Source organism: Ischnura elegans, chromosome 3, assembly GCF_921293095.1.
Source record: "Ischnura elegans chromosome 3, ioIscEleg1.1, whole genome shotgun sequence".
Lineage (NCBI taxonomy): Eukaryota > Metazoa > Arthropoda > Insecta > Odonata > Coenagrionidae > Ischnura > Ischnura elegans.
In genome coordinates, this window is record NC_060248.1 from 64,034,126 (window position 1) to 64,061,527 (window position 27,402).

At 36.5% G+C, this 27,402-nt stretch overlaps 1 protein-coding gene across 1 annotated transcript in view; it reads left to right on the forward strand.

Moving 5' to 3' along the window:
* LOC124155926 overlaps window positions 1–27,402 on the forward strand; it is a 183,959-nt gene that overhangs the window by 66,797 nt on the left and 89,760 nt on the right. Inside the window, exon 2 of the mRNA XM_046530152.1 lies at window positions 19,385–19,509. The gene's annotated coding sequence lies outside the window, so the exon portion shown is untranslated. The remainder of the gene's footprint in view (window positions 1–19,384; window positions 19,510–27,402) is intronic.

Sequence of the window (27,402 nt, forward strand, 5' to 3'; positions counted from 1 at the left end):
GCTCCCTCCCCCCTGAACCAGGACTCTTTTACATATTTCATCACATTGCAAGGTAAAAATGACATGCAGGCAGGAATTTGGTACTTAATTGGCTCTTAGACAGTTTTCTTTTACTTATTTTCTTATGCATTTCGATTGGGTTGAACTTATGGTACTTTACCGATGTTACTGGGATTCCACGAGTGCCGACGATGTGTCAACATTGACTGTCGTGTACACATTAATCACCGCAGGCTAATGAACGTTTTTCACGCACAAAATCGCCACTTGAATATATTTCTACTGTTTTTTTCCATGCCTGTCGATAATTATTGGAGCATTAAGTATTATAAATCATAGAAATTTTGCTCAATGAACTCGCCGAGCTTTAGCATTCTCATCCCTAAGGTCCACCATTTTGTCTCCTCTCTTAGCGTAAATTCCTTTATATTTTAGCTCTTTATGCTGTTTTTTGTTTCAATTTTTCTTTATAATTTCTGCCGGTGTGCTGAAAATCACAATTGAATGAATCAGTGGGCATGTGCCTAAGCTCTTGTGATTCGGGACAGCCGCTTGGGTTGAAGTCGAAATGCCACGCGAATTTGTGCGAGTGTTTCTCCACAGTCGGTTGGTTGCCATGTATTAACCATGAAAGAGATACAAATCATCTAAATTAATTTGGGACTTAATTTCTGTCACGGATGAAATTGTCAATTATATGCAAATATCTAGATTACAGGGAAGAATTCTGTGAGAGGAAACATTTGTGTTTGGCCGACAAGATGAAATAATTGGAAGAGGACGGTCCTCTTGGGACCAAAATTATGTCCAGTAGATCCACCGGTCTTGAGACCTCGCAGTTGGGCGTCTATCGCATTATTTATCCTTTCAATGGAGGGACGCAATGGGCTAGCGGACGACAGAACTTAGCAGTGTTTTTATTTGTCCACTTCCCGACCCGTATGTTTGGTGCTGATGTCATCAATTTTGCCAGAGAGCAAGGTTTAAAATGGCCAGTTTCTCTATCCCTCGACGCCATCTCCCAAAATCTTATCACATTTTATTTAACTTTTCCAGTCCCGGATAAACCAAAAATGAGGTCTTTACCTCACTCTCAGTAACGATCTCATAAATTAGGAAGAGCTCCCGGATTTTCGGATTTTTCAATTGTTGAACTTTAAAAACGAATTATTATATAGGTACCATAGTGTAGGAAATATATAACGATGTGAAATTTTTGGAACCAAGTTGGCCAAAATGCATGGCATACTCCATTCCTCGCTTTTAGTTTTATTAATTAAATGTTGTCTAATTATATGCAGCAGTTATTTAAGTATTCTGACTCGCTTACATTTTAAAATTCTAAGTTTCATAGCAATATCCTGTAAAATGTTTTTTAAGATGTCTTCTTTACATGAATGGATAACATGCCACTTCTCTTTCCATTTGTTTATTTTTTTTTAATTGTACATAATTTCATATCACCAATGTTAGGCATTATCTCGCACATTCATTGCACTAATGCGATTTAGAACCTTGGAAATTTTCATGTAGTGCCCTCAAGAGGTCATAAACGTGCAATATTTTAGATTGTAAAACATAACCTTAAAATTAATTCAGAACACTCTGAATAGTTACTTTACTGTACTTTTAAAACATATTAAGAATTGATGTTTGTAGTGTAGCTTATGCAGAACCCATACTTTGAATTTAATACTTCGATTTTACTGAATCATATAAGTTATTATTTACGGTTACACACATACGGGTGGAAATAGTTCCTACGTGATGAGAATTTTCATCTGATATCGTCTGACTCCATTTCGAAGTGTGTTGTGCTTACTCAGGCCATCTAACAAATATTAAATAGGATATTAAATAGCTTAAATAAAGCCATCTAAAGTAAATCACGTAGAGAGTTTCTCGATTATTTTATAATTATGATCTGTCACTAGGCACATCATATAGTTTATTGTTACTTATTATAGAGTAATTTACACCTGTTTAGCTCCAAAAGAGGCATAATAATAGCAGCAGCAAAGTTTATTCAATTTCTTGATGAGAAATAAATGCGTCTATTTTATGGTTGTTCAATATATGATGTTAAGATAATGACAAATTACTTCCGTTGAGCATCATGAAATCATTTAGAACTTCTTTACACCTAACGAAGATAACAAAGGTAATTTTCTACTTTTTTATTACTCCAACGTGCAAGTTTTTTGTTTTATGAATGTGTAGTTATGATAACAAATAAGTGACATTTTCACCTAATCTCAAAAAGCGCTTACGAAAGAATAATTGAGCAAGATACACCAAGGCTCAAGAGTAACCAACTTCACCGTAAGTGTTTGAAGCCAAGATCATCATGGCTCTGATTCTAACTGTAGGGCTTGAATTAACTGGGAAAGGAAATGAGAAGCGTTTAAATTGTAATTTTTTCCGCGCTTTTCACCAGCAGTAAAACATTTTTGTTGTTCCCAACTGCTACCGCGAACTGCATTATGGTTCATACTTTAAGAAAATAATTCCAGCTTCTTAAGTTAATGGCTTGGATGTAGTCATAGTTGCCTCAATTTATGGTGCATGGCAGTAAATTGGTTTAATTTATGAGCCAACCGTTGGCGTTAATAATCTTATGTAACCGCGTTAAAGTAAATTGAAATCGGGATACGGAAAAAGTTTGGCCGTGCATATTAACCATTCCGATCTTCATCTTTTATTGGAGGAAATAATTAAGGAAAGATATCGTAATTTCAACGTAGTTGATGTTTTGAAATCAATATTTCAGTTAAGGTTAAAAACACTCGATTTGAATTACATTTGAAGAGTTTGGCTATAAGGAAGAACATTGAGATACCAATAGAGCCGATGAACACATCTAAAAGTGATATAGATAATTGGTTATTCATATTTTTCGGAATTCATGAGAAGATCCGAAGTTCGAAATGATTGATGAATGGTCTTAGAGATGGTCTTTGACGGTAATTTCTGTGCTGTGTTTTATATTCGATGTTTCTTTCCTCCTTATCTATATCAGAAAGCTTCTCGGGTGCAAGATGCAGAATGTCATTGCGTGTGTTTTCTGTTGAAAAGGAAATAAGTGTCAGTAGAATTAATGGAATCGGCTGTTACCTTGATATTTGAGTGCTATCTTGTGTTCTCCCATGTCAAACCGTGAATACATACGGGTTCATTTGCTCTGGTCATACACAGTTTCAGAATGAGAGTTTTTTGTCCATAATATCTTGGTTATTGACAGACGTTCATTTATTCCTTTATCTGATTCCTTGAATGGAAGCATTAGGCTCCCATCCACGCTGTGAATGGAATACATACCTGGGTGCGTAAACGTACGTTTGGTTTAACTGCTGGAAAAACATGTCCCCGAAGAATGCTAATTTACGACACTGATAATGACCGAGAGAAGAACTGTTATGTCAATTTTTAAAACTTATCTACCTAGTAACTGCTGTGCTCTCCTGCCTTCGATCAGTTCATCTACATCTACATCTACATAATACCCCGCAAGCCGCCTAAAAGGCGTGTGGCAGGGGGTGTTAGGACACCAGCCGTTTACAGCTATTAAAAAAAAAAAGAAGAAGTGCTCTAACGAGGTTGGGACAAGCGTTTATTAAAGTCCTTTATTGTTCGGGGGAAAAACGAATTCTTATATCTATCCGTTCGGCTAAAAATCTCTCTTACTTTAACGCTTCTGTCGGACCTGGAAATATAGTGTGGCTCTAAGATTATGTTCTCTGTGTCGCTCTTAAATATATCCATTCTCAATTGCTCAAGCAATCAGTTGTGTCTGTCCGTTGAATAAATAAGTTCGATGCATATTTAAAAATTGGAACACACCTGAGGTAACAGTGAAATTCTTAAGAGCTTGCGCCTGTTTTCGTGTTTGTACGCAATAAAATTCTGGTAATTTTTCTCCCTTTCGCTCAGATGAAAACTTGTATTTAAAAATGTGCCATCAAGGAAAATTATGTAAAATAGCCAAATTTACAAACTAACCACCTTTTCGTTTTTACTCAAATATTCGTTTTATGTAATTTAATCGAGATAAAAGAAGTGAATTCTTGCTCTCTTTTTGCATGTGTGATAGCGTTTAATTATCCTTTTTTTATCCATAAACCGCATATAATAAGCCTCATACTTAAGTATGAATGGAATAAGTTGGCTAAAAATATCTTTAATCCTGTTGAATTGGATGGGTCGAAAAGCCATGGTTTTTAGAAATCGATATGCGATCAATCCTTAAAATGTGAGGTGTAAATATTCCATAAAAGTTTCAATTCAATTGGAAATTTTTCATGCAGTGACTTTTTCCCGACATTTTACATTTTTGTGTCAATAAGTCAAAGCTTTTCAATATTTATTATTATGGAATCTCGATGTTCTCAGGTTGATTTCAGGCCAAATATTAACGAAGTAAACTTGTTTATTAATAGCTTTGGAGTGCGTTTTAGCATGGAAATTTAGTTTCATTGCTCGCCAAAATTAAAAAAAAGAATATTTCGAGCGTAGAAACAGAGTCACGGGCGTTGGGTAGGCAACAACCTAATGTAGTGACTCAATCGTCTTTATTCAAAAGTATCGCACAATACCGCGAGCTTATATTTAGGCTAAATGCCTACTATCGGCGCGGGCGCAAGAAAGCTATAACGCTGAACTTTAAGCATTTGTATAACATCCTTCCGAAGCTCCATAGGGTCGCGTCATATAAGAGTGGGTTGGAAGCTAAGGTGTACAAGTGATTTCTTTTTCTGTACACAGTCAGGTATAGAAATTAGGTATAGAAAGATAACGAAATCAATGAGATATTTAGTAGTGCATTTGATTTTCCACTCGATGTCAGAAAAGAGCTGAGACTCACTCGTATTCCTTGGCAACCAATTTTTGTGTATTTCTTCTAACAATTAACTCTACCGAACTCTGTTTCGAAATAAAATCACTTGTATCCCTTGGCTACTGAACCCCTCACATCATTTTACTCATTGTTTATCCAACTATAACAATGAATCATTAAAAATTGTTTAAATGTAAGCATTTAGCTTCTGCGGTTGAAATAGTGAAGAAGGACACGCGAAAAACTATGAGAACGACGACTCTGTCGTCTTCTTAATCTCGTCTCGGGAAAAATATTTGATTGGTGCATTTAGTTGTATTTTTTTATAAAGAGAACGACATTTTTGCATTAAAAATAGCTTTTTATAATGAAATTTTACCCATTACTTAATTTTTCAAATGTCCGAAAGATAGATTTTAATTTCTGAGGGAATCCCGAGAGGAGTTTACCCACAGCTATGATAATGTTATTGCCAAAATTATACATTTAGGCATGCATGGTAAGGATCTGATAGATTTCCTTAGGATCTTCATCTATATTCTAAGTCTGTCTTGAATAATATTTTAATTAAAATTTCTCCTTAGGCACATGGCAGTACAGTTGATGTGTTTTCTTATTTATTTAGCGTGATCTCGCTCCTCGACCTTTAAAATAGAATCCGCTTTATTATCCTTCTCTTACTTAACTGTTAAGGAGGAGATTGTATTGATTTAGGTCTTCCGTTCGAAGACTTCTTGCTGGTTGTTTTAAAGGTGTAATACTGTCGAATAGTGGTGGAAAAAAAACGAATACTGAACTACGCTATCCTGAAGCATAGGCCATGAGTGCATTTTGTTCGAGTACCCTGAGTGCTGAGTTGACTATAACCGGTTTCCTCACGAGTAATCCGATTACGCTTAATGATTTGTGTGAGGGAGATCCAGCTGCTTTTCATGGAAACGGAGCCGTGGGGTAAGGGGAAATGAGCTGTAATGAACCAACCTATCGTGTCCTCCGTTGGATCTTAATGCAATTAAGGGCTTAGACAAAAGGCGCCGGCGGAGGTCAGGAGGCAGGGACAGCCGCGACGCAGGAATGTGGACGCGTTGAAATCAGTTGCATGGGAGAAAAGGGTGGAATCTATTTGCGTCAGGGTGCCATCACGGATGGCAGGTGGGCACATGGAGATTAAGAGGTTAGGTTGCGTGCGTAGAGCTCTAAACTTGATGGTTTGTGTGGTATAGTTTATTGCTCGTTCCAGGATAGGAACGCAGTAGCAATAAAAAAATGTTTCCCAGCGAAACGAAAATATATTTCTGTTGTTCGTTCTTTCCTGAGAAAAATCATTTCTTGTTTCCTCAGTAAAATCATTTGATTGCGTTTGAGCTATTTTGTGATTTTAAGAAGCAGCCATGAAATAATGATCTCATGTGACCTCTGTATCAATTTTTTGCATTTATTTTGTTGTACTCTGAACTTTCCTAAACTGGAATATGGTTTGGGCCAATTTACCGCTTCGATGTATCATTCAATCACGACCATTTTGAACTGCTGTTATCGTAATTCTGGATTTTCTTTGTGTGAAATTGTGCTCACGACTAAATCGATCAAATTATTCTTTACTCAACAAATTAATCATCTTTGTATTGCACCTGGCTTCTTGGACATTGAATATTTTTTTCTTTATTTCTACAAGCTTGCTAGACTCGCCCAAATAAAAAATATTTAAATGTTAATGGAAGAACCTCAGGTTACAAAGAATGTTGGAGAGTTTATATCCTCAGCTCCGGTGGTAATGTTTTTAACGACTGATATCCGTTTCCTCTGAACGCGTTGCTTTTACTGGCATATAAACACCCACATTTTTCCGAAGCCTGTCTGTACTTTTTAATCCATGCTGACTGGAAGACTGAACATTACCTCCCCATCTCATTTTTTGGCATCCTCTTAATAATGACGGGTAAAAATGTTATTATTTCCGTAATCGCCTTCCTTTCGGTTAATCTCTCGTCGTACATATGTTAGTGTCTTGTGAGCCCTTGTCATTCGAGACGTAGCGGTATTCTATTGATAGGGAGTTACGGATTATGCCTCGGTATTATCTAAAGATATGATCGCAGTAGACCAGATGTTCTGCGTTCATTTCGAAATGTGTTTTACGGTAAATCTTAAACTTTATTCATCTTGGGTGAAAAAATGACATAGATCCGACTCCTGTTACTTACTTACAGCCATAAAATAACCATGATTTCAGCTCGAGACTTTCTCGTGAAACATTCGTTTGCGATTGATCTATTTTGTAATTTTAAGAAGGAGCCATGAAATAATGATCTCATATGAGCTCTGGATTAATTTTGTACAATTATTTTGGCGCTCTCTTAACTTGTCTAAACTGGACTTGATTTTGGCTAATTGACTGTTCCGTTGTCAGAGCTCTTCGGGGGCTCAGACCGCCCTTGTCCCTGATATTTATTCGGATTATCGATTGACGGTGAGAAAATACATTCGAAATCCTCTTAGTTGCTTCAATTTCATTTCAAACCTCTGGCGGGGCTTTGAATTCGGGATCTCATAGATGTAACTTGATGGAGTTGGAGTAAGGTGGACATATTCCATAGGAACCGGAACCAGAGTGCTTCCCCCTTTAGACAGGCATGTATCCCGGGAGGGGTTTATGGGTTTAAGCACCCCCCGAAATTTGTTCAGCTTTCCCAAAAATATTCTGTTCGACCTACTAAACACAAAGTTAGTAAGTTTATGATGATTTCTATTTTTAAAAAAACTTTTTAACATATACATGCATGTTTCGACAATTTAACCCATATCTCTCAACGCCGGCCTTGGTGGCGGCGGGGTAAAGTCTTCGCCTGCCTGCCAAGCAAGAGGTCGCGGATTTGAGTCCCGGCTGGGTAGGTTGCCCCTATCCAGGGCATGGTTGTTCGTTCACGTATAATTGTCAATTTTGTTGAACTCCCCGATTTAAAATGGCCGATATGTGCTGCAATCGGTGGTATGAGAATAAATAAAATGAAGCGACCCATGAAAAACTGAAATGTCTTCACTTCCAACATTCAAAGGGAATGGTTCACTTGCATTATACTTCTTCCCACAGGATCCTCAAGCCGGCCTCTGGTTATGTTGTCAATCACCGCGCATTTAAATGGGTTTGCATAATTCGCCACTCGCGTCGCTGACGGACAAATTGATCCGAGTTTCGCGGGGAAATAGGTATAATTAGGGGTGTTAACCGAAATTAAGATTCATGGTGATGTTATTTATCAAATTCATAACTTTTCAACACTATTACTCGCAATTACAAACATTGTATTGCAAGATATTGTAAAAAAAGTGGATCGCATTGCACTCATCACCGCGTCGCGGACATTTTTGAAAACCGATTAAAATGCGACCGAAGTGGCAACAGAAATCAGCCATCTATGGAGTGGAATTGGGCCTCCTCTATGCAATCCCCTTGCTTCTTCCATAGCCAACGAAAGAATTTTATATGTGTGAGCCTTTTCGAGAGGTCAGGGGGAACGATGTAGAAGGCCGGCCGCTTGGGATAGGAATCGGAGCCACATTCGCCACATGAGGTGGTGGTAATACGGGATGGAGATACAGGAGGCCGAAGCAACCGTGCGTAGAGGCTATAAAGTGAGACAACGAAACCATTATTCCGCTGAGGCCCGGTTCACTCGGATTGTCTCATTCCCCCATCGAGGGCATAAACGGAGGGAAAGAAGGGTGGTGCGAGGGCAAGAGTGGTTTTCGTCGGGTGTCGTTATTTCGGGGAATGACGACCACTGGAACTGATTGGGTGGGGCCGAGTTCACTCCCTAGAGCAAGGGCCTCTTCAACCCACGGCCCGCCGGCTAATTTCTTTCGGCCCCTAGTTGCTACAGAAAATATTGTGCACAACTACAGAAATAAAATCAAACATCGACACACTCGTCAAAAATTAGCAATGTCTAAAATAGCATTTATTGATTTAAATTTTTAACCGATAAAGATTATTGAACTTTGAAATTATGTTTTTTAATTTTATTGATGTGGTGTTAAAGTGATGTGGAGCATTGTAGCCCTTCTGACGATGTGAAATCGATTTTTGGCTCTTGCATTAAAATAGGTTGTAGACCCCTGCCCTACTAGTAGAGTTTTTTTTTAGTAGAGTGCCCAAGTCTCCTTTTCGTCTATGCGGCGAGGCAATAGTAGACATGCGCTGGAGACAACAGAGCCAAGCTCGCACTCGCGGTTCGAGGTGCGCCAAAAGTGATCGCACATTGTAAGTCGAGTAAGCAGAGGCGGATACAGAAAAAAACTCAAGGGGGGTGGCGCAAAATATATCTTGAGTTACCTTTACTTTTATCGCAATAAAAAATAATCAAGTCACATGCAAAGTCTAAGAGATTTGATTGAAGAGATTATACGTATATACAAGACAAGACATCTTATGATTAAAAAAATTTACAATAGTGGTTCTGCATTGTTCAGTAAGTTGGGCGGCCCTTCAAGGGGGTGGCGCGCGCCCCATGCGCCCCTCATATGTATCCGCCTCGTCGAGTAACTGAATGATTACCTACCTATCACATATTTGCAGTCTCAATCAACTACTCAAATACTCATGGGTGCTTAAATGATTACTTGTCTACGAAAAGTGAATATGATTAATTCGCCTGGTGAAAACAATAGTTACCAAGTTCTCGGGTTCCGCAGTCGATACTACTGGATGGAAATGTACTCGTTCTTCATTTTTTATTTTTGTCGTTTGCGATTGAGTTCGTAAGAAAAAGACTTGTAGTTATCCGCTTTTCGTTATGTTACCTTATTCTTGAGCCATTTGCGTCGAAAAAAATCGACAGTTTTAAACCTTTCGCAGATGAGTTGATGGCGTCATGAGCTCCTGCCGAGCGCGTCACCGCTTCTGAGCTACTCCGCAGCCTCGCATGGTGCGTTGTTGTTTACATTCTCGTGAGGGATTCTTTCCCACAAATGAAGATTCTCTTGAAAGAATTGATGAAACGAAACTCTGATGACGTCTTCAATTAATGAAACTATATCACTCACAAGTGCTCCATTATTTCGATGAAAAAACGAGTATGTTACCTGGTTGCTGTGGTATTCACAGCAAGTATTTTTAATAATTTGAGTATTTAAGTAACGATTTGAAAATTCGTGTAAAAATGAGCTTTTTTTAAATAATCCACTCCTATCTGCGGGTGTGGAAACTGGCACCACTGAGGGTGTTCTTACCAAAACATACTGCGCCACCGGCTACGGAATAGCCAATATTCCAATCACAACGCTCTCAAATCATAACGTAAAGGCTATACCATAGCCATTAAAATTAAAATTAAGTCCTAACATAATGTCCACCTCATAAGGAAAGTCGAATCTTGCGTTCTACCATAGAGTAACCATCTCCGGTAAGTATATAACATAACCTTACTCTATAGTTCTACATACGCTGCTATACATATATAAATAAGCTGTTTTGGCACTGGGATAATTAATAAAAATGGATTATCAATCTTTCGCTTCAAAACGAGATGCAAAATAAAATACGTAATGGCCGAAGATAATCAGACGTTTTACCCGATTACATATAGGCAGTATTAAAACTCTAACTATTATTATCAACGTTTGGCCTATATTTGGGCTTACATTAGTAGTCAAGTAGCCGTAAGGGCATGCCGCAATGCCAGAATTGCAGAGGTTACTTTTGCGTTCTCTTGTGACTACACTTGTTAGCAACTCTGTTATTATTAGCAAAATACGCGTACGATTAAGGTTTATGTACTTACTGATTAGCATTAAATTGCGTATTTGACACTTCTCCTTATCTGTAGCATTGGAAAGAATCATCTACCGATGGGTGAATGGCATCTTACGTGTCATTGAGTAAATTTCCTCGTAGTAATCGTGTATTTAGGTGAAGTTTTCGAATATGTGGCGATTCCCGGCCGTGTAACTTTACCAGATAGTTGTCGTAGGCGTCATCATTGCTTTGTGCGGGCATTAATTCCATAATAAATGATTCCATTATAAATAAGTACAAGTAAACTTTACTTTGATGGTGTTTATAACAAAGATATCATGTGCTATGTATCACAGTATTACCTCCTGATTTTGTTCTTGCATATTTTAATCCTGAAACAATTAAAAGTGTGGAAAGAAGAACAAGTTTAAATTAATAAGAATATGCGTTTTGACTTAACTCACGGGTATGCCTACCAGGTAATACATTCAATAAAGGAGCTCCAGAATGCTGCACTCAACCCAGTTTACGATGTTATGCCTTGGCCTCAGTCGTCCTCGGTAGCCGTGAGAATCACGAAGTTTACCATTTAAAATTCTCTGGAAACCTAAGAAAACCCGAAAGGCCAATTGACTGGGTCTTAAATGGGACGAGACAGGTGCATCAATGAGGGAAGGGAGTGGTAAGAGTCGGCGTCAACTAATAGATTACCATAAACGTCACGTCCCGTTTGAAGGTCAAAAGGGTTTGGACATTACCAAATCTGGACCAATAAAATCCGTTGTTTGGGAGTTCAGGAAAGCTCCGGTGTGTGCGGGGTAAAATTTGGAATATTAGAAGAAGAAGTAAAATGCAGCGAAAGGTTGGAGCCTTTAGTGTTTTGGTGGAATTTTTCGAAATTTCTAAGGCTAATTTCTCCTTATATAGCAGTGCTCTTTTGCGCCTAATAACGCCTTTGCTAATTGGTGAAGTCAATTTCTGTGCTCAATTATCAGTACCTTGGCATAATAATAATAATAATAATGTCGTCTTTATTTCACAAGCGAATTTAGGACTAGATAGTCCTCTCTTACAATTAACTTGTTTGACAATCACATACATCCATGCCCTGGATGGTGGTCAAACCACCCAGGCGGGATTCAAACCCGCGACCTCTAGGTTAGCAGTCGGGGACTTTACCCCGGCGCCACCGAGGTGGAAACAATTAAATAGTTTCAATGTCTATTTTCTCTATGCATTCGTCTCCCTCTCTCTCTTTCTGTTGTCTTTTTGATTATTAAACTGCGGTAAATGATAGCGCTGCAGCGTAGCTAGGCCATATTTTGCGATTTGCATTCCAGATGAGGTAGACTTGATTTTTTATGATGCAAACGACGTAAGTGATTAATTTGACTTAAGTTACTTCATACTGTTCACTGAATATGGTTATGAAGAACCTTTGTATGTAATCAGGAAGAAAAATTGTCGGAGAATTTGTATTGATTGCTAGCATGAAACTGTCTTCTGTCTCAAGAATCATAGAGTAATATTACCATATTTTTATTCTGAAGTCTTGTTTTAAAAATTCATATATTACCGTGAAATGCATCATCAAAAATATATTAGAACTGGATATAAAATATAGTAGTTCTCGATAAATTTCTGTTTTTGAAATTAAACTCTTTCAAATGCCTGCTTGAATATTATCAAATGCTCAAATTTTCAGATAGGTATATATCCATTTTTCTTTCAAGCATATTTTAATTTATGCTTCCTTATTTTCGCTAGTATTCAGTGAAAACGTTAGGAATTTGTTCAACTTGTAAATAATTTTTCTTCTACCATTCCAGATTTCTTCGATTTTATCTGTTGCAGGAAATACGGAAGTCTTTAAAGCGTTCTTAATTTTTAATTACGTCTCTAATTACTCCCTGGGGTTTGTAATTTGCGCGCCTGGTCTATTACAATAGGCTACTCATCCAGGATTATTTTACCATCGGTATAAATTTTGTGAGGAAAAAAAAGCATTGCTGCCACGTCGTCGTCCACATTTCGGGTGACCGGCTGCGATAAATGCATGTCCCTTCACGAAGTGGGCGTGACGTTCCATGTTGACGATCCATCTACCGGTTTAAAAAAAAATGTCATTTAGATTTTGGGTCAAACTAAACGCTCCTTTTTATTATTGCTGATTTGACTGAATTACCGCCTGCATTTTCAGCAGCCGTTACGTGGATAAATTTAAACTTACAATTCAGCCGAAATCAGTGCATAAAATAAAATATTTTAAATGCCGACACTCATATATTTATCAAATCAAGTACCATCTTGGATCCAATATTCAGCCATCACGATTCGTCATTTTACCATGATGATAACGGCGCAATAGGCAAAACCCATCTTCATTTATTTGAGTGCGGACTGTGTGTGCAATGTTTGAGTATGGACTATTGAAAGTAGTTTACATAATGTGGAATGTAACTACGAAGCGTACTACACTAGGGAGTTCATTACATCACTATTGCATGCTATGATAGCACCTAATATATTTTATTTGACATTTCACTTACATAATTATTAGCTGTGATCAACTAATTCGTTAGATATGCCAAAAGTGGTATAATCATAGTTGAGGCTCGGGGACTGGTAATTAATTGAAGCTACTGGCTCTGTAGTGAACTATGTGAATAGAATCATTTATTCATATTGTTTTAAGTTCTGATAAATAATTTAGCTCGATACTATTGGAATGAGGCAATAGTTTTTACGTTAAATCTGTGTATTTTTCTATGCGAGTGTTAACAGGAGATTCAAAGGTGAGCATTTTAATTGACATTTCATTTTAGGGAAAGGCTGTGCGCGGAAGGTATAGGCTAGAATTCGCGATTTTGCATGCCACTGACAGCAAAAAAAGGATTGAACTGAAAACTTGCAATTTACGCAGATTTTATCTGTCATATAGGTCCCAATTCAGACATTCCTGTGCTCGCACGCTTCATATTTTTTAAAATCTGTATTTTCAATGAGTGCGAAGGTTGATGTAATTTTAATCATTATTTATCGCCTCGTTTTTGGTGGTAATCGGCAAAAAAATCGTCCATTTTGACTCAAATATATGCAGCAGTACTATAAATTTTCAACGGGAGAAGCATATTTATGGTGCAGTTTTCCTGGCTAGTCATTTTTTACGCATTACTTTCTGTCAACCTAGCATCATGCTCATGAATTTTTTCTTGTTACTTCTTCATTGAATTTGCTGAATAAACACGGCGAATAAGCGGAACATCAGCCATAATTTGGGATTAGGTGGATGCATACGGCTCATGAGATGAAATTTGAATCTTCAAAGGATGGAGAAGATTCAAGATTGAGTGAAGCAATGAGGTCATGTCTTGGACCGGATTTTGACGTAAATACAGAACGTAATATACGGTAAATGCGTAAAAAAATGCTAATTCATATTTTTACAGGCATATAAGTATCTAGAGGCATGGTAGGTATGGTGTTAGTGGTAGGTGGACTGCATTCCTTGGAAAATATCGTCATGCGCAATGGAATTCGATGGCGGTTTAAGAAATACCATTAAACCGATCCCAAAACAAACTTAGTGTCAGAAAAATTTTAATGAGATTTTTGAGACGTTGAGTGCTAAATGATGACAACTTTTTTCCTGCACCAACAGATTATGGAAAATGTATCGGATTTCTTATCCGTTGAAAATGCAACTTCGGAAATCGGTATATATTTTTAGGTAATTCGAAAATTTTCTTTCATTTCATGTATTTAAATCCACTTTGATCAATAGCCACAAAGATTCATCATGTGTACTTAAAACAATAGAGAATTCGAAAATCGAGACAAGCAATACGCCAACTATCGGCCAAATTCGGAATTAGAGCTCAGAGGATACCAAGCAGTTACCTAAGGAAATCACGCTGACAAATCATTAGGATTGTTGAGTATTTTCTGATTTTTCTAATTATATTTGTAGTAATAAGCTACCATAACGTCGTAATTAATATGTAACATGAATTTATAATAATGCATAATGCCTTTCAGTTCCCATTCATTGCAAAATTCGTTATTTACTGTGACAGTGATTTGAAGGTTTATGGTGTTTAAGGTAGCCAACGTATTAGACTTTTATTTTCTACCCTAATAAGAATAGTGTTTTTTATCTGTATCACGCAATTATAGTCATTAGAAAGCCTTTTAGTAATCGCCGCGATCTATTATAGGCTAATTCAGCTATATTTATTAATTCCTGAATTTAATGCATTTTGTGGTTGCTCCTAAAAATCGAAATACCTCCTAAAAACTTAGAAAAATTTATATTTATATGAAAGAATAATGGTCAACATTAGTATTTGTGACAGGGTTGTTAGGGCGCGGAGACGTTTTAAAATACCAAAATGCAGAACAAACTCGTTCCTGCAATCCCCTCTAAATACATCAATGAGAATATGGAATGATATACCTGATTACATTGTTAAGGTTAATAACATTTACCAGTTTAAAAGGCTTATGACAGATCACTTATATCAAACTTTCCGTGCAAACCTAAATGAAAAACGATCTGGTTCATTGTCCAATGCATAATAATAAGTGTATATATATTATGTTGGTATATTTGTAACTATTCATTTTCTGAAGATGTGTATAATTTATTTTTTGTTAATGTTTACATGGGTATACTCTTGTATGTGTGTTACCTTTTGTGCACACCGAATGAAAAATAATTTGGTTTCTTGTCCAAAGAACAATAATAAGAAAGTGTGCATATATAAGTGTATATGTATGTATATGTATGTATGTATATACATTTCACACATGTGTGTGTATATAGCTTCAGAAGAGATGCATAATTTATACTTTGTATTTTTTTCCCCTTGTGAATGAATACCTAAGCATGTTTTCACTGTCATGTAATTGGAATTTTGTCTATGTTAACATATGTATACTCCTTTATGAATATCTACGAATGTTTCTATTGACATGTAATGCGCAGTTATGAAATTCAAATAATTGGTATATTGTCCATTTGCAGCACCAAAACTAAAAAATGTTAAATTATAATCCTGTTCCATAGGACACTAGTTCTCGAACAATAAAATTCTATTCTATTCTAAAAAATCTTCCTTGATATTACCTGCTTTAATATTCGCAGTGGCTCGACGATTCATCCTATTACACCTATGTTATCATCAGAACAATATCCTCAATGTGTCGCCCCTATTGGCTAATTACGTCAGCGCCTTCAGCGCCGCCATCGGTGATTTGAGTCTCGAATAAGAGAGACTATGACCAGCATAGGCGTTCACCACCCTTCCTCACTTTCCCTTCCCAACAACGAAAATGTATAAAGAGGTCTATCGTCTACTGCAAATTCCATAACATATGTTTAATCACTTTTCAATTGTGAGTTTCTGAGAAAAAACAGTTTAGACTTGAGGCAAAGGTGTAAATTGGTAGGGTAATGGCAGGTAGGTTAGTCAGTGTTGTCCAATGAATCCCGGTAGTCAGAGGCCTTTTAGGGTGAGCCAATAGAAGTTACTCAAATTCCCTGATTCTTCTGTCACCACGTCGGACAATCGTCGTCGTCGTCGGGGTCGGACAATCGGTTTACCACAATTTTAACGTTGCTCTTCCTATTTTAACGTCCTAATTTTAAATGTTTTCTTTAATTTTTGGATGCTTAAAATTTTCTTATTTTTAAGTTGGATTGTTAACTGTTCGTTGATTTTTCTACGCGGGAGCCAGGGGCGGATCCAGGATTTCTTTCTAGGGGGGAGCACAAGCAGGGACGCATCTAGGATTTTTTTCTGGAGGGGCACAAGGATACCTCGTAATACAAAACGAGCGAAATGATAATGGGACCGTATTAAAAATCTTGCAAATTTTTTAAGGTTCTGAGGGGGGGGCACGTGCCCCCGTATCCCCGCCCTAGATCCGCCTATGACGGGAGCTAAGAGGGGATTGTTGAGAAAAGAAAGGACAAAAGAGAGAGGAAGCGAATAGATTCTAGGGGGAATTTGTACGGGAAAAGTTTATTGTATTGTGGAAATTAGTTAATTGATTAAGAAAATCCTTATACCGTCTATTAGTTACACCTTAAAGCCTTAGGTTATAACATATAACGGATTTTAGAGGTTATTTTGACAGGTTTGACAGGTTTAAAAAAATATTATGTTTGGCGCCGTAACAAGCTCCCGAACAAACCAAGAGGGGCGCCTATATTTCCATCACATAGGTGATATGATTGACCCTCCTTACAATCAAACCCGTGGAATTTTTACCTTTTATGATGAAAATTTCAAAGTTTTCTTTTAATATTGAAGTTAGAGAATTTTAAACATTCCAATTTCAATGTTTTGAGTATATCTATGTACATTCCTTATATTAAAGATTTTTCCAAGTTCAAAATTATTTTTTTAAATTGTCTTATTGAGATTCCCATTGGTTATAACTCAGTTGGTTAAGTTGACCCACTTCCATGGAATCTTTGCCAACTTTTTAAAAACTATTTTAACGTATAAGCTTTAACTTAATTTGTCATTTTTTCACTTATTTTGAAAAGAGGGACCAAGAGTAATGTTTTATGATGGTTTTGAAGCATTATCGTACATTATGTTGCAAGAAATCAGTCGAAGAAAAAGTGGCAAAATTGTCCCGGTTTACGGTAGATGAAGTCCATTTGGGAGAATTGATGGTGGATAGAGGAAAACTTTAAGAGTGCCCTGAACTTATTACGGTGCGGATGGGACAGGAAGGCAATAGAAAAACCAGGAAGGTCGCTTAGACTGGGGTCGCTGTTGGACCAGGCAATAAACAAGTCGGCGGATAGGAACGGTGAAAAGAAAATATGTTCGGACGTGTTTCTAGGAGATAAGGGTGACGGTTGACTTAGGATTAGTTTCGAGTCATTGGTTTTTTTCGTCAGTGATAAAGATTCGTTTTTTTCTAATGCGTATAAGAACTTGCAGTGGAAGCTGAGAATCATAAGTAATGGTCTCGGGAAGAGAACGTGGTGAGAATAACCATTGACTTACGGTAACTACTTAATGTTTTTCCTCTAAAATCCGGTACGGCTTTTCATCTCAACCCGTGGTTAAGAAGTATACAGCGTTCTCCTTAACGAACTAAAATTTTCAGCATTTCGTTGACTAATTTTTGTCTGAAGATTTTCGCAGCTTCTATGATCTATCTTGTTACCTACTTTCGGGAAATGCTGCGTTGTTATTTCCGTTAAGGAACTAACAAGATATTTCGTTGACTAAATTTGTTGTTTTTTAATCATGCAAGTCTTGAGTTTCTTATCGCAAGATTGATTGTGAAGAATCATTGTCCAATTCACAAGTTAAAATTTGGAGAGTTCGACTTCCGGTTGAAGTTCGGTTGGAAGTAGAATTTTTTTAAAATGAGGAAATTTTGCCATGTTTTTTTTTTAACCTTACACAGTCTGATGCAGTACCAGATTAATACGTCTTTCCCACTATCTTGACTGCGACAGTTCACCTGAAGTACGAATGAACGATGTTTTCAGTAGTTTTTGAAATAAATTCCTCGGTCTCAATTGCTTGAAAAGAGTCGATATGCGAGGTCCGAACTGGAGGGATATGATGCATTTTAAGTTATTAACCTCTTCAGACCTGAAAGTGTATTTTCAGCAGAAAATTTGCACAGAAATAGAGCTGAGAAATATGAGTCCTTTAAAAAAATTGTAAATGTAGTGATAATAACCATTTGCATCACCCATTATTCATAAAAAAATAACGCTCTAATTAAAAGATAGGTGTTTTATGCAAAAATAAAAAAAATCATACATGCAGAGTATTGATGACAAATAAGGTCATGTTATTGAAATAATATCAATAAATAGTAGTACAATAGTGTCAATAAGTGTTACTCCCCTTTCTTAATGCCACTCATTGTAGAATAACACGATAACTGGAATCTTTCGTCATAAACGCCTGAGATTCAAGAGAGAGGGAAAACAGTTTAGTATATTCAAGCGCAGAATGTATAGAAAACGATACAAGCGGCGCTCAGCACATGGAGACACTCTTATATCAGGAAACGATAAAAAACCAGATACCAATATCATATATGATGCACTGGGACTGAAGAGATTATTCTTTTGCAGTCCTGAATCACTCATCACATTTTTGCATATTTTATCCTTCAACACATTACGGCATTCACTTGTAAAAAAGTTAGGTAGTTGATATAGTACTTGTTTCGTGGCTGTTTTCCTGAAACATCTTAGAAATTAATTATAATTATAATGAAGAAATACAATAAATGCACTTTTATGTATGTATCAGCATAAGACGGGAAAGATATTCTATTGGAGTATTAGCGATGCTAGTGTACGAAATAAGGTAGCGATGAGTATTATCAAGTCAAAGAGGTTTCTGCATTTGCCACTGCTCAGAATTAGTGTGACGGAAGAATGACTCATTGGAGCTGTAGAAGATGACAAATTAAATACTCTCACTATGCTCGATACAAATTTATAATCTATATAAAGTGAAAGATTACCTTTACACTTTGTTAGGTTCCTTAATATATTTGAAAAAGCAGGACCTGGTTTCATAATATAGTTACATCGTCAGGTTATGTTATGACACCTGGGTCGTGAATTTTCAAATGACTTAGTGAACTTCACTATGTTTATTCTTTCATTTTCCATGATGAAAAGGCTTCACACAGTTAAACCTGAAATCGTCGGTTAATTTTATAATCTGCTTTTATGATTATTATTAGTTTATCGATTTCTGGGTGTATCATTAGCCCCAAACTGTAACTAAATGAATTCTTTTTTTCTTTTCTTTCAGATTCGATTGAACCATACCGTGAATCTCCTTTTGTTCCCCTGCTGCGGTGAGGGTACGGAAAAACAGAAGAATGAAAATCGTGATCATCCAGGCTAATGCCGTCGAGGTGTTATTACCTGCATAAGGTGAGTGGGACTTGTATTACTTTATCAAGTTCAACTTATCGTCAGATTTGAGCGTACTTCAATGGAGATACTTGAAATATACATTGAGATGGATTTTCTTACGAAAGTCGGGTAATTTTGCCTTCAAGGAATAAGGTAGAAAACTATTCGTGTCTTGAAATTTTAGGATTGCAGTTTGTGTGGACAGAAGAAGTCTAAATTTCAATACATTTCCTGGCCACCAGTCAATCAATGGGATACTGATTACCATTCTCACTAGTTTTATCTTTGCAAAGGTATGCGAATGAGACAAAAACTTTTAAGGTACAGCGGTTTTCAGTTTTCTTAAAATTTCTTTCTGATTAAGTTTAGCTATTGACGCTTTTGGATATTTATGGGATGAAAAAATGGAATCATCTATTAACATGGCATTTTTATCTTTATCTTAACTTAGAACTTATCTTAACTTTCGGAGATTTTAATCTGAGATTGGGAGCCTTATCATTAACCCTCTTTGCCGCAGGCCGATATATCGGCTTTTTCTCCTTAGCCGAAAAGTGCCACAAGTCGAAAAATCGGCTTTAACGTAGTTAATTATTCAAATTAATACTCACAATAAATCTAAATTCTTGAAAAAAATCAGGATTAATTATCCAGTTTGAAATTAATAAAATTAATTAATTGGTAATAAAAGTAAAATTAAAAACAGCTTTTTGATATTCCAAAAATTGACGTAACAGAAATGTTTCTCGAAGATGAAATTAATTTCAATACATTTGGAATTTCTCGCCAGTGCCACTCCAAGTAGACGGCACTAAGAGAGTTAAAAGGGCCAACATTTTACGTGAATTTACACGAAACACAGAGTAAAACTGACTTTTTATAAATATTTCCATCGAGTAATTAACAGGGATTTATTGAAGTATAGTGAAGACGTATCTATTTGACCAAAAATAAAAAATCCGCTTGCGAATCCGAAAATTAAACTGATTTTTTAATCGCGCTTTTTTTACACACTCAGCAGATTCCTACCGCATGCCGTGGAGCTCGGTTACTTCTGAGGAGGTTTCTGAAAAAAAATGTTGCAAAATATTCCATACGGGCAATCTACAACTCGCTCTTTGGGTCTTCCCCCTTGTCCGCACTTGCCATTAACCTTTCAGCAGTCGTCGCCGGCGAAGGGCGGGTGGCCTGAAGGGATGGCAGAAAAACGCACCACAACCGCAGTGCGTTTGCATTCTGATGTGATCACCGTGTTCCCACCGCTGAGCGGTGGGAGGATCCTTACAGTGTGAAGCGGCAAAAAGCGCTTCTTGCTTCAAACGAAAAAAAAACAAGTACATTCCGCAAGCGTACTTTTGACTCGCGTCACTTAAGACTTGAGTGAATTTTCGTTTCTGCATGGAATACGGGATTGTTGGCGGAGTTTTTTGGGTTTGTTGAAAGTGTCCCTGGCGCCTATTGCGAGACAAAAAATAAATCTTCACGCAAACGCTCCATAAAGATGACGTTAATTTTATATCAAACTCTGTTTAAAGCCAGCCATTACTTTGAAAAAAATATTTGGTGCTTTCCAGGCTAATTATTGGCCCGGAGTCCGAGCTAGAAACGTCGGCAAAGTTTCTAACCCGGAGGGAATCGCTGGAGAAGATTACCCACAGCCACAAATTTGTTTCCCTTTTATATTCTCTCATTTATCTGGATTTTTTATATTATTCACTGTAGGGAACCATTCTAATGAAATTGTTTCTCACTTTCATGAGTATACGATAAGGTTTACGAGAGGTTGCCTGTATACGAGAGTTTCGGGTTCCATACGTGGTCTACGGAAGCAGCTGTTATTGAGAGGAAATTTCGTGTGTATATTTCTTTTTGAGTTATGAGTGATATTAGTAACAGATGTTTTCACAGCGGTTTTGGTATTCTTTCATTGGTAATTCACTTGGATGAAGCAAGATAACGATGTTTGAATGTTTTTTTCTATTTACTCCACTTCATCCGAACTCGACAGCTAATTAGGTTCTGTCAAAGTAAACGGGTAATTCCATCGGCAATCGTGCTGTTTGGTTCAGAACACTATTTTTCTTTTCAATAGAATGAAAGGTCTTTTGTACCATGATATGCTCTTTTGGATGATATCTTAAAATAGTTTCTTACGGCTAGTTTGAGACTTATTTTAATCTACCTTCGAACAATTCACTGGGTTAAATATTGATATCCTCTTTTGAAGACGCATCTTTTCGTTTTGACAAACCACGTAGTAGGAGATAAGCCTGGCGTTACAGTTAGGGTGGCGATACTTACAACATGCATGGTAATTTTGAAACCGCGTTTTGTTTATTCTTAGTTAGAGCAGTCAATCCAGATCCTTTCCATTTTAATACCTCTTCCAATAGTACTTTCCTATTCATTGTATTTTGTGCTATCTCTTTCGAATGAGTCAGTTTAATTCCCAAATAGGGACACTGAGAGGAAGTGAGCTTGATGAGGAAATGGACCGTAGAGCGTTAAGTTCTTCCCATCCCCTCTCACTCAGATTTCTCTACCAATCAATAACAGCGTAGCAATTAAATCTCCTTCATTCCAACGGATACTCATTACAACTTGTTTGAATACCCATTAGTATTGGGAAAGTGGAATGGAAAGTGAATCATAACTATTTTCTTTTGAAACTCAACATTGCAGTCCGCGTTAGAAGTTTTTTTTGGTTAGTATTTCTCCTGTTTATACACTTATCGCGTGAGTATTTCATACAAAGATAAACCTTACTGATTGCTCTCTGACACATTAGAATATAATGCTCAGAACTAATTTTTGCTTAGATGCTCAAAAATTTTATTTCATTGAGTAACAGGAAAGCTATATTAATATCCATGATTATTCAATTTTTTTTACAGAAACACCCAATCAGTGTTAGTGCTGTAAAGCTTAGAGATGGTGCATGGGTTTATTTTTTAGGGATGAAACCGGTTTGTAACAGATATGTACGCATTTTCTTCTTCCTAAAGAGATTAGTTGTTTAAGGAAAATGATAGGTTCTAAAGGCCTCATATTTGAGATAACTTTAGTAATTACGGCAATGTGCGATACCTGTTAGATTATATATTTCCTCTCAATACAGCATTATTTCTTGATCATGTAACCTTACCTTCTATTTTATTTTTCTGAAGAAGAATTAACAGTGGCATTTTAACTTTGCATAATATGTTAAGAAATTGATTTTGAATAGTAAATTTCCATAAAAACAATCCTGCTAAACGCTACTGAAAGCTTTTAAAACTGCCGCCGGTTTTTAATGCTAACATTAAAAGCTGTCACTTCAGCAAAAAGTATGTCCCATTGCAGCTGTAAGAAATTATTTTCCCAGTTCTACTGCTGTAAAACTCTTTGCTCGGAATCAATATGGAGAGTTTTATGCTCATACATAACGGTTAATCGTTTAATTGACACTTCTTCTCAAAATTAATTCATCATTGAGGCTTTCGCGGTTCGTGGTTGATAAAAATGAAAATATACTTTTTCGAGTCTTACCGCGTATATTTCAGATTATATCCCCACGTTCCGCGACCCCTGCTGGTCGCTCCTTCAGAGGTGATTTATGAAGATAAAATAAACTTTTTCAGATCTTACCGAGTAATTCAGGTTATATGCCGACGTTTCGCGACGGTAGTCGCTTCTTCATAGGAGATTTGAAGCACTTCTGAAAGAGCGACCAGCAGGGTTCGCGAAACGAAGGGATATAACCTGAGCTACGCGGTAAGGCCCGAAAAAGGTTATTTTTACTCAAATTAATATTTACAATTTTTTCTTCAGAGGTATCAAAATATTTGTTGAGCTGTATACTACACTTCCGCGCGAATTGTTCGGTAGTAGGCCCGTTTGGAAAGTGGTCGTCGTCGGAGAAATTTTATTTAGATTGCGCTCCACGAGTGGCTGATTTTAGGCCGCAGACTCAGTCTCGCGCTCGAATATCCGTTTGTTGAACTCTTGGTATATCCCAAAGCTAATCTTAATACCGACAAAAAATCGAATAATCAAGTATCAGCTTGCTCAATTGTTCACAGAGTTTTTTTATTTGAAAAGTATTTTTAGACTCATCAAGACCCTTTTCTAGGATATGAAGAGAGATCAGTTGGTTGAAATATTATTAAAATGACTCTCGTGAAAGAGTAACAATATTTTGACGCTGCAAACCAAGGTATACGGATAAATACACCAAAGGATGAAGTTCCCCATGAAAAAATAATTGACTCAGCCGAGATTTGAACCCGGATCTCACGATTGCCGGTCAGATGTGTTATCCAGTTACACCACCAAGCCATATCATCAGAGCGAATTTTGGATGAGTTTTACCGAACAAGATTTACAGCAATGTCAAAATTTCCTCGTACGGGCCACCGATGCTCAGAAATTATTGTTTCATAGAATATGCAATAACAATTTTTCTAGTCGTGAAAGACATATGAAACTTAAGATTGACGCTAAAAAGCCTTTCTCAATAACTGATATGATTTTGTAAAGGTTTTATCTTGCGTTAAGCGCTGGCCAATGTTTAAAGTTAATGCTTACTTGAAAAGGCTTAAAAATTGTCCCTCTTATAGGTTGTTCTAATATCTAGTAGATTTAACTTTTTCAATCATATCACTCAACGCGCAATATGAAAACAAAAGTAATGGTATCAAAATTATAAATATAACTTTAAGGGTATTTTTATATGCTTTCCAACGTGAGCGTCTATACTTTGGATATGGACAGTAGTTTGCTAATGGAGGCGGAGATAAGTAGGCGAGCATTTTGTTTGACGGAGGGCTACTAAGACAAGTAAGAAAAGTTGACCACTTAGGTAGCAAGGATAACATCTGATGGAAGGAGAAATAAGGAATAGATTGCTTTTTGGCAAAGATAACTTATAAAATGAAAAGAAAACTCTTTACTTCCGATACAGTAAAAAAATTTCTTTAGATAGATAGTTGGTAAAGATCTTTGCGAGAGTCTGTTGCTGTATGAAAGCAAAAAATGGACCGTCGGGCAAGCTGAGAGGGTAGGACTAGAGATTTTGAGATAAGAATTGGCGTTTTAGGAATCTGGGAAATAAGTTGAACGGATAGAGTGGCCATTGAATAAGTTTTGAGATAAGTGAAAGAAGAGCGGAAATTATAGAGAAATTAAAAAATAAGACGGGATGGATGCATTGGACATATACTACAGTATGAGGGATGGTTGAAGATAATCTTTGAAGAAATCGTGAAAGCAGAGCTAGGACGTATTTCAAATACAAGTTTTAAAAATATGTATTTGAAATACATTTATAATTTATATTTGGTATTTCATATACAAAATCTGAATTTATCTTGTATTTTGTATTTAAAATACAGATTTATTATATTTTCCCATTTTCAATAAAAATACATTTTTCAAATACTTTTGAAGTAGCTCTGAAAACATTTCTGTAACATTATCCTTCAGAGACTACTTCGTTTTCCTTAGAATATTTTTATTCATGTTTGCAATTATCCATAAAGTGCCAAGGCAGGTTATATTTTTTTAAGATCTCTTATTTTCCGTAGAAATTGATTTTGTATTTTAAAAGGTAATTAAAGTACTATTTATAGTTTTTTCAAATACCCAAGTCATTGGTATTTTGCATTTCAAGTACCTTTGGAGCGCTATTTTATACTTGAAATATCCTCGGCCTGTATTTTGCCCAGCCCAAGGTAGAAGTCAGAACACACAGAGGATGTTTTATTTTGGAATATTATAAACAGATAATGGAAGATATGATATATGGACAGTTGACGGAAATGAAGAGAATCACGAGAGAGATAATTGAGAGAGGTTGAGATCGGTTGCCAACAAACCCCGAAAGCGATTGAAAACTATCACGGAAAAAAAAGTTGATAAAAACTATCGAACTGGTGTGATAGGGTGTAGTTTTGTTCAACACTCTAACTTTGATGCAAATAATTAAGGTCTTGATTTATTTCATCTAATTGTCTTGATAAATTTTATCGAAAATTTCGATGTTTCATAATTTGGTCACTTGTACGAGGCGGAAACTTACGTTAAACTTCTAATGTTATGGTTTTCAATGAGAACAATCGTTTTTCTGGGTGGAATATACGTATTTCATATGCGCACGCTACGTCGGTTTTACTATCCTTTTGATTTTAGTAGTTTTTATTGAACTGCTGTGACCATTATGGTAGAATTTATGAAACTGCATTCATCAAACTAGTTTGGTAATTGTTACCGAAATATTCAATGCTCTATATGAACCGAAAAGTTTGATAAATTTCATTAGAATTTGAGATTTCTAACTAAACTTTTTTCAGCGTAAAGAAGAAGATTCGTTGTGGATACGCGTTCAGTCTGAATATGGCCATCGTTGGGGTGATCATTTTTTGGAGGAAAATAATTTTTTTTAAACATAAAGAAAACACCTAAGAATAAATATTAAATATGAAAAAGTGGAAAATTTTAATACGACCAACGGTAAAATATACAGTGAGATTACTGTGATAGGATCCAAATTTTAGCTGGCCTCATTAACTCAACAACACTAGTCTAAAATTACTTGGATTTGGAAAATTAATAGATCCTGCGACGTTTGAATATGACCGAATGCGTTTGTATTTGACCCAGCTATTACTTTTATGAGAGCCCATTGCTTAATTTTATTGACTGATTTCGTGGCTTATTTTTTACCAATAGTTTTGTAAATATAGCTTCTCAAGTATAATTTGCGATGCAAATTGTATTTGCTGACGCAAAAGTTTCATCATACTCATGGTTGAAATAAAATTAATGTAACGGTCATAATTATACACATGCGACTCAATACGCTTTCATATGTTGAGATGATTTCCACAATGTATCACTGGCATGCTAAGAATAAGTAAAAATATAAGAGGCCAGCCTTTAAAACCGAGGTGAACGTAACCACCTTGGGTCTCGGAAGCCGTTCCTTGCTTTCATTTAACGATTGTATTTGTATTAAGACGTAACACGGATCGTTCGATTGATGAATTATTTCAACGATCCTCCTTCAAGTTAAAATTGAACTGCTATTCTTACACCATTTGAATGCAGCGCCCAGTTTTATCGCCGATTCTGCTCCGATATAAAACAGCAATCCGTGATGAGAAATGGGATATCATCATTATTTATGATCTCATAAAAATACTGGGAAGGGCGAGAATATTGATCTTTATCACCCCATATCGAATTTATTCTGCAATAAAGGGATGGGAATCAGTGAATGAGGTTTTTATAATGTATTGAGTGGAACCTGTGCCGAAAGACTTAAGAGGAATATTTTATTGTGGATATATGAAGGTCGAGTTGAGAGTGGATTCTACAATTAACTTGTCAAAAAGGGAATCAGTAACGAGTGTTATTTATGTTCCTCTGACCGATTTCTGTCGATGGTGAATGTAAGGTTAATATTCGTAGTTTTTATCAATCTCAATTTGATGACTTCACTAGTAATCATGGGATGTTGGATTTAAGTCTTATGGCTGGCATGCAATGCCAATTTTTAATACGGGAGAAGAGTACTATGACACTTAAGTAATATTCTATGCCGTAAATGATTTATTTCGTCCCCTTGAGTGATGTCTTATTAAAGATGGAAAGATAAACACATAATGGAATTTTCATTCATTTAGGGATGAATCTTCCCACTTCGGCATTCATTTTCTGTGGTTTATAAACCTCAAGGCACAATTTGCACTTATATCATACACTACCCGGTCACCCGGCGTTGCTCGGGAAGGATAGTACCCAGAGAAGGGGAAACTGGGAACATGGAATGCATGGTCATATTAATATCTCAATGGTAAAACTATGGAATAACGTAAGAAGAAACACGATTTGTCGGAAGGCACGGTTAAAAGGATAGCAAGGTTATTCGTG